Here is an 8,235-nt window from a genome sequence, read left to right on the forward strand (position 1 = left end):
TTGGAAAAAAAAAATTAATGGACAGGATTTATACAGCAGTGACAAGGGCTGGAATGTCACATACTTATTATTTAACATACCTGGGTCTTCAAGTAGGTCTTCTGTTTGGTCAGGAAGAAAGTGTGCTGGAGGTCAGTCAACTAACACATCTCCTCCCCTTCTATCTCTTGGTCCTGGCTAGTGGCCAGAAGGACAGCTGTAAGGACTTGTCAGTCTGGTTTGGAAAGCAGAGCAGGGATCTGACCAAGCTTATAGTATCTATTCCAAGAAAACTCAAACTATTTTGTAATAACCTAACCTCTTGTCATATACAAGAGATGTTGTGATCTCCCTTTAACTAGCCCATGAAATAACAGCACACTAGGGGGGAGCAGCCTGCTGGACTTGTTGCCCTAGGCCTAGTCAGCCTAGGCCAGAATGCCTCACTGCCTACCTCATGCATATAAGCATGGTCTGTCAGGGACCAGTTCAGTGCTGAAAGATGCAACACCAAGTAGCTTTCCAAGTTTTGTAAGAAGAGGATGCTTTAGCCAAGAACATCTAAGCCTCACAGATGAAATTTAGTATATCGTGCGTCCTCAAGAAACCAAAGTTTCTTCGTAACATTACTGGACTCAAATTACCAATAGCCGGTATATATTTGCCCCAATTTGAAAGATGACATAGTAAATTGACAATTTTTTGCCAAATGTGCGTATTTCTGCTTAAAAAAAAAAGTTGTGCTGTTTTTCCCTTCCTTCCTTGTATATTGTAACAAGTAATGTGTGCTGTGGCTGCCACAGATGTAATGATTTGATAGCATCATATTACTACACAAAGTAGCCATGCATTAATATAAGACTGTTAATTTACTATTATTGCATGATTATTGGCATTATTGAACTCACAATTCAGTGCACTACTTGTGTATGGAATAAACTTTTTTTAAATAAATGTTTGCTATTTATTTATTTTGGATAACCAGAACATTTTTATCCTACATGTTAGGACATACCGTGTTTGTTTTACATTTTCCATTCCGAGAGCCAAGACAGGAAAACCTATGCAGGTTACTACACTTGGAACATTTTAGGATCGTTGTGACAGCTTGGCAATGCCTTAGAGTGTTATGGCTTTTTGGCACACAAACCTAAGTAAAGATTAAATGAAGACAGTTCGCTAGCGCAGAGATCATGCCTTCACCTTAGAAAAAATCCCCACTTTCTGCATGCTTACTTTGTTTATATGACAGAAAGGGAACCCATCCCTGGTGCATCATGTTTGTGCCAACTTATGGTACAGATATCTAGCACCCTTCCAAACCTCTTCCTGGTTATTTGCAACGTTATCTATGCGACAGCTGGTAGCATAGTCAAGTTCTTGAAGGATATCAGCCAAAGGTTGTACTGTATCTTAGGGGGATTCATAGCCTTTGGACACAAGTCATTGTGGGAAGCCATGTAATGTGAATGAATGCTGCCTTTAATTGCACATTTGTTACACCGTAAACAAGACTATGTGAGTGGGTTGAAACATTTAAACACATTGTTTAACCACGCTGGGCTACTTACATTTTCAACTTGTTTTGCAGGAGAAATATGACAAGTTGTCACTTCATAATGTGTACAGTTTGGTAGATGCAGCCCACTGCAATCATGCAATTCAGTGAATAGAACCATAGGCTCTCTAGCACCATTGTGCTGGTTAACTTAACTCTCCCCTAGCATCCATGCAAGGATGATGGGAATTCTAGTTCAACATAGCTATCTTAAAATTGATTACATACAAGACAAATAGCTCTAATGGAGCATGAGTAGGATCTGTAATTATATATAATTAACCCCTTAAGGACAATGGGCGGTCCCTAAACCCCTTGAAAACAATGCATTTTGAGCCCGTACATGTACGGGCTTTGTCTTTAGGGGTTAAGCCGTATTAGCCCAGTAGACACATTTAAAAAAAAAATGATGTTAGTCCAATAAAAAAGGTATCACTGCAATACTGTTTTTTTGACAAAGTATATCTTCTATGAGTAATACAGTTCTGATGGGTGCTGTTTATTAAAAAATAGTTGGGGGTTATAGGAAAGTGGACCCATATTCAAGGGGGGTGTTCCTTGGGACAAAAAATACATACAAAAAGGGGGTGGCTGGGTTATGGCATTACAAAATCAATAGGGGGATGGCTGGGGGGGGTAATATACATGGCAGTGGGGCCATCAGTAGACAAGAGGGTGGTTGGGCATTACATTAGCCAATACAAAAAGGTTGAGGGCATCAATACACAAGGGAGGGGATTGGCTGGGGCATCGCATAAATCAATATACAAGGGTGTGGGGGCATAAATGCACAAAGGGGGGCAATACACAAGGTTGTGGGGGGGCACAATCAATACTAAAGGGGGCAAACATACAAAAAGGGCGGTTAATGACAAAGCAGTGTAGAAAATACATTTTTTATACTTCAGAGCCTGTCCTGGTGTGTGTGTTTGGGTGTCGGTGTGACAGAGCCTGTCCTGGTGTGTGTGTGTGTTTGGGTGTTGATGTGAAAGAGCCTGTCCTGGTGTGTGTGTGTGTGTTTGGGTGTCGGTGTGGCAGAGCCTGTTCTGGTGTGCGTGTGTTTGGGTGTCGGTGTGGCAGAGCCTGTCCTGGTGTGTGTTTGGGTGTCGGTGTGGAAGAGCCTGTCCTGGTGTGTGTGTTTGGGTGTTGGTGTGGCAGAGCCTGTCCTGGTGTGTGTTTGGGTGTCACTGTGGCAGAGCCTGTCCTGGTGTGTGTGTGTTTGGGTGTCACTGTGGCAGAGCTTGTCTTGGTGTGTGTGTGTTAGGGTGTCGGTGTGACAGAGCCTGTCCTGGTGTGTGGGTGTGGCAGAGCCTGTCCTGGTGTGTGTGTTTTTGGTGTGTCAGTATGACAGAGCCTGACCTGATGTGTGTGTTTGGGTGTTGGTGGAGCAGAGCCTGTCCTGGTGTGTGTGTTTGGGTGGCAGAGCCTGTCCTGGTGTGTGTGTGTGTTTGGGTGTGTTTTTTTTTTTAACTTTCAAAGCCTTTATTGAAGTATTTCTTATAAGCGTAATAACAGTAACTGTCTGTAGCCCATCAGGGGTAGCAAGACCTCCATTCTTTCATATATATATATATATATATCTAAACTGCTGAACTGTAGGACCACATATTCGAATTTTCACATATTACATATATTTTATTTATATATTGCCAACAGTTCCACATTCACAGTACTTTATTTAGATCAGAACCATTCATACACAACATAACTGCATAAACTGAAAGATAGCAATATATATTTATAAAGCAAATACACAACCTGGTTGCTTCATAATATAGTAACAATGTACGTGAGACTGAAAAAAGACATCTATCATTTGTTTAGTAAACAGCTCCTGTGACTACAATTTCCTTCTTTCTGTATCTCCAATGATTCTTTATTGCCTCCTCTTTATATTGTTAGAGACACACTGTAAGTAGTCAATTGCTCCAAAGCTTCTAGCCTTAATACCATCTCTCATCATATCTGCCATTTGTGTCTGAGGCTACAGGAACATCTCTTTACTAAATAATTTCGTCTACAATATAATATTTAATTTACTCATTGGCTAGATCAACGTGTAGGTAAAAACTGGTGCTCTAAAAAACATCACCTTGCCATTTCTGAAATAAGAGATGCAATTTAAAGTAAAATTCATTATTATATTTTTTAACCTCCTGGACTCCAGCGATCCAACATCCGCCGCCCCGGTAACACCTTGTACGACACTATTTGCCCCCATAACAACATCCAAGGCAGCTACCAGTTCTGGAGTAGATTAGAGGCTAGCCTGCTTTGGAGTCCAGCGGACCAAGCTTTCTTCTGTTTACAGGCGACAATAACCTTTCAAAACTACATCTCTAATTGAAACACCTGAACCACTCCTATGTTTTAGATAATCAGAATCATACAATTAGTAAGTAAATAAGTATATAAATGTCTTGTAGTCATTAGAACAGTATACTTGTTTGGTTCCAATATGATGGTTGCAGTACAGATACAGGCTGATGTGCGCACAACCACCGTGTAAAAATATTAATTTGGTTGCAGCACACAATAAAAGCAAAATTTTTAAACTTGAATAAGACTTCATGTATGAGTGCAACTTACAGAGGTATATGGTGTACTGTAATTGTTATTATATCATATGAAATTAAATGTTTATTTGTACTTTTTTTTAGAAAATGATCAATTAGCCTTTTAAACCTAAACTTGGATTAGCAAAAACAATGTGCTTTTGGGACACGGGAGTGATGGGAGTGATAAAGAGCCTGTGTGCTCTTATTTAGATATTCCTTTAAAAATATGCTGTTTGCAGCTACAATAACCATTTACAACGTCTACACTGTATTTCTGATCCATTTCATGTTATTTGTTTTTTTTTTCAAAAACAAGAACATTTCTAGGTGACCCCAAACTTTGAAACTGTACTGTATATATGTGTTTACACTAGACACGTGCACGAGGACCAAAACCATTTTTCTTTTAGTTTTTGGGTCACTTGTTTTCTGAAGAATTTCTTTCCCTGGCCTTTTAGTTTGGAAACAAAATTCGTTCTCTCTCTCTCTGAACCCTCTGATGTCTCTTTTTCTCCTTCCTTGCCCCCCCCCCAGTTGTCTCTGTATCCACTCCTCACAGCCTTCTCTGTCTCCCTTGTCCTGTTTGTGGGCTTGCTCTCTCCCCCCAGCCCTATATATGCCCCCACTTGTAGTTAAAAGGCCAATCATTTTGTCTTGTGCCTGAGGAAGAAGAGCAGAGAACCAAACAAGTATAAGGTGAAGTGTATACAACAAACTATGACAAATCTTCAAGTTTATTTGTGTAAAATATGTTAAGGGTCAGGGTCGGAAAGCCAAATTGCCCCGCAGACATAAATCACTTTAAAAAAAACCTTGCTTCCATGTTCAGCCCCTTTGACTGGTTTAGACACTGCATGTGGGACTAAATGAAATATATAATGAAATATATAGAAACAAAGGGTAAAAGGGCAACGCTCTGGTAAAGCAACACACTGTATATAAAGTGACAAATATGAGAGATGTACCAAGAACAATGGATTCGCAGAATGGCGGAGTTTAAATGGAAGTTATTTTTTAAAAGAGGTTTTAACATTAAAAAGTTAAAAATAAGACTGTTTGTTCAAATACAAAACAATAAAAAATATTGCCCAAGCATTAAAACATGGGATTATATTGAGTAAATCACAATATACAGCAGACCTTTGTCATTGTCCAATAGTCCCTCTTTTATTGTATCCTTAGTGACCGTTTCATAGCTGTGTCTTTAAACAAAATGTATGTTTTTGATTATTTTGATGTGTATTTAAGTAAGGAGAATACTACCTGATAAAATAAATAAGTAAATTAATACTTTTTTTGCGTATTTATGTGTATATGTATTTTTAGGCATTTTTAATATCTGTCTACCTATATCCCAGCTTATGATTAAGAAAGTGAAGTATCAGGATGTTACCAAGAAGGCAGTCTACCTTAGAAAATCTTCTGTACAAAATTACCGTATTGGCTTGGATATAGGCCGCCCCCGTATATAGGCCGCACCCTAAAAGTTTGGTGCTTTTTTAAAGAAAAAGTTTTTTTTCTTAAAAAAAAGCACCAAAAAAAACATGCTGCCACTCTGTCCCCCCCACCCCGAGATATGCTGCCACTGTCCTCCCTCCCCGAGATACGCTGCCGCTGTCCTCCCTCCCCGAGATACGCTGCCGCTGTCCTCCCTCCCCGCGATACGCTGCCGCTGTCCTCCCTCCCCGCGATACACTGCCGCTGTCCTCCCTCCCCGAGATACGCTGCCGCTGTCCTCCCTCCCCGAGATACGCTGCCGCTGTCCTCCTCTGCCCCCCCCTCCTCGACTTACCGGAGCAGACTCCCGGGTGTCTTGCGGGGCCGGCGAGGGACATCTACGCAATACGCGTATGCAACTTCCGGTACCGGTACCGGAAGTTGCATGCGCGTATTGCATAGATGTCTCCCGCCGGCCCCGCAAGACACCCGGGAGTCTGCTCCGGTAAGTCGGGGGTGGGCAGAGGTAAAACGCTTAGATAACCTCCCGTGCCGGCACCCCCCCCGTGGGAAGTGCTGGCAGGGGAGGCTGTCTGAGCGTATCGGGGAGAAGGATGCAGGTCCCCTGCACCGCTGCGGGGGATCTGTATCTTAACCCCGCTGCCTGCCCGGCGCCCGGGACTGCATGTCCCGGGCGTCGGGCGCTAGACCCCGAATATAGGCCGCACCCCCACTTTAAAAACTTAAAGTGGGGGAAAAAAGTGCGGCCTATATTCGAGCCAATACGGTATTTTAAGTTATTTTTATCTAGTAGCATATCGACAGTCACAAAGTCATTTCATACAATTAAAGAAGTATTGTTGCAATGAATGCTAGATCTATAGCGAAAGCATACTGTACATTGCATCATGCCAACTGCTTTGGAGAACAGCATTTTTTTTATTCAGTCCAGAACTGGAAAGAGATGTTTGACCTCCTTGAACATACACATAACAAGGGCATCGATGAAATTTGTAAAGTTCAAACATTAGTAATAATAAATACACAGCAGATGGCACGTAATTGGACGTACCCAGAGTATTTGACACCCCAGGTGGAACCTGTATGTGGCAGCCCCCCCTTTAAAATGTGAAGACTCACAAAAATATTAATGTTAGAAAGAATACGTTTAAAAAAAATACAATTATCAACATAAATAAATGAAATAAGTTTAAATAAATAAAATTTAGTGAACAGATTTGGAAAAGCATAACTCCCATCTCTATGCACCGAACCAGACATTGATGGTAGTGCAGCAAAACCCCATCACTAAATGCCAGACACTAAGACTTTGACGTGGTAGGCCTCTGCCCCTAAAACAGCCTGCCTTTGCCTCCTCTGTCCCTTTAACAACCTGCATCTGCCCCCCCCAAACAGCCTGCCTCTGCCACCTCTGTCCCCCTTAACCTGCCTGTGTTGCCTCTGCCCCCACACATAGCCTCACCTGCAGATTTCACTGGACGGGGGACCGACCGAGCACACTGGGCCTGCATCCGCGTACTGTATGAGGAGACCCTCTTTTCCCGCCCAGGGGAAGCAGAAAGCAGTGTGCGAAGTCCACAGCGATAAGCCGTTGGGCCGCAAAGACATCTGCTCGGCGGCCCCCAGCCGACCTTGTACCCTCCTTGATGACTGGCACTTAAGGTGGACCGCCCTCCTCCCCCCTAGGTACACTACTGTCAAGACCCAATTGTTCTCATTATAGTCTTTTTAATTTTTACTGTAAGTACATAGTACATTAGAAAACTCAGGAAGGGAGAACTCTCAAACATTTTGGAATACAATGTGGGATTCATGGTTGTGCTTACAGACACGTATATCTTTATTTATAAAACATACTTTCTTGCTGACCTTGGTTATCATGTGATATTCCGAACCAACCTTAGTTCCAATATCTGTAGTATCGATTGTCTACTTAGATCTCGTTCTAACCCACTATCATTAGTAATATCATCATTCTGGGAAACTGAAGCATTAACATGTTATGGTTGTCATGTCAACTGAGTGCCATGAAGAACATGTTAAAAATGTAAAACTACGGTATTTGATAGTTATGCAATTTTCACTGGTGCTGGAAAAAGCAATTATTTTGACTGTTGTTGAAGCTGAATCCCAAATGTCTTTAAAAAGTTCAAAAAGGTAGATATGTTCTTAAAGCTTCAAAACTAAATAATTACTTTACATGCTAAGCACAGGTCCCGTTATGACATTTTATCTGGGTCAGAGGCTGCTGTGTATATTTTGGTAAAATCTTGCTGAACAACACAGATTAAAAAGAGTTATAGAAAATCACGGCACAGAACTCCTGCACTGTGTAATAAATTCTGCTACACAGCCCTCAATTCTGTTAATGTGCACTTGCCAGGGGCTAATCTAGAACCGAGTAGAACCAAGAGTGAGTTCAAATCCACCTGATCAAGTACAGCTTTTTCATTATGTGAATTAATATGTAATTAGTTTACACTAGAGGATCCTGACTTTTAAGCAGTTGGATAATGCTTTAATATATACTAAGTCTACTATTGTAGAAAAAATGTGGCTATTCAAAGTAGACCAACTACATGTTTAGGGCATATTTACTGTCTTCCCCAGATAAATTTAAGAATTCTCTACAGTAAAGGATAGTGAATGTCAGACCCTACCAGCACCATTGAGTAAGTGCTT

This window comes from Spea bombifrons, chromosome 3, assembly GCF_027358695.1.
Source record: "Spea bombifrons isolate aSpeBom1 chromosome 3, aSpeBom1.2.pri, whole genome shotgun sequence".
Lineage (NCBI taxonomy): Eukaryota > Metazoa > Chordata > Amphibia > Anura > Pelobatidae > Spea > Spea bombifrons.